Raw genomic sequence first — 1,111 nt, 5'->3', positions numbered from 1 at the left:
TATATATATATATATATATATATATATTCATTCATTTGTTTCGGTCATTGGACTGTGGCCATGCTGGAGTACAGCTTTGAAGGGTTTAGTCAAGCAAATAGATCCCATTGCTTATTTTTAAAACATGGCACTTATTCTGTCAGTCTGTTTTGCCAAAATACTAATGTTATATAGGGACATGAACAAACCAACACAAGTTGTCAAGCAATGGAGAGTACAAATACAAAAGCACCAACCCCATTGACGTACATACACACATACATCACACACACACACACATTCATAGGATGGACTTGTAAATAGCTTCTGTCTATCAAATTCCTTCGCAAGTTATTAGTCAGAACAAGGTTATAGTATTAAGACACTTAACCAAGGTGCCACAGAGTGGGACTGAACCCAAAACGATATGGTTGCACATTGAGTTTCTTAAATCACACAACTAAGCCTGCATCCATTCCACAGCCATACCTATCATTAAAACATAAAGAAGATTTATATGGAATTATTTTCCAGAAAAATATTTTCCTGTAAAAATATTTCTGATGATAAATTAGCTCAGAGCAGATGTTTCTTTCCCTCAATCATTTATCACACGTGAATATATGCCTACACACACACACACACACACACACACACACACACACACTCACATATTTACAAATCTGTACAGATACAAACATATACGTTCACACACAGACATAGACATGCTCGCAGATATATACTCATACACACACACACAAACATCTACACATATGTACATACACTTGCTAGCTTACATGCATATACACATGAAGCTCATTATAAATTCCATTTCAACTCAAGATTTTTCACTCAATGTGGTCTTTCAGGAACTAATAGAGTGAATCATCAGCCATTTATATATATATATACATATATATATATCGTCAGTAAATCATAAATCAGAAAGAGAACCACACTCTGTGTAATAGAGCAGTAGAGTATATCGGCCATAACTGTCTTTATCTAAATATATATGTATGTGTGTGTGTATGTGTGAGCATGTGTGTGTGTATATCCACACACACACACACGCACACATATATATACACATATATATATATATATATATATATATATATATATATATATA

At 33.5% G+C, this 1,111-nt stretch overlaps 1 protein-coding gene across 3 annotated transcripts in view; it reads right to left on the bottom strand.

The window, feature by feature from the left end:
• The window catches only part of LOC106873718 (uncharacterized), a 53,655-nt gene that overhangs the window by 9,368 nt on the left and 43,176 nt on the right, over positions 1 to 1,111 (bottom strand). The window lies entirely within an intron of this gene.

Source organism: Octopus bimaculoides, chromosome 12, assembly GCF_001194135.2.
Source record: "Octopus bimaculoides isolate UCB-OBI-ISO-001 chromosome 12, ASM119413v2, whole genome shotgun sequence".
NCBI lineage: Eukaryota > Metazoa > Mollusca > Cephalopoda > Octopoda > Octopodidae > Octopus > Octopus bimaculoides.
The sequence above is the reverse complement of the archived record's forward strand: the minus strand, read 5'-3'. Positions and strand labels throughout refer to the sequence as shown.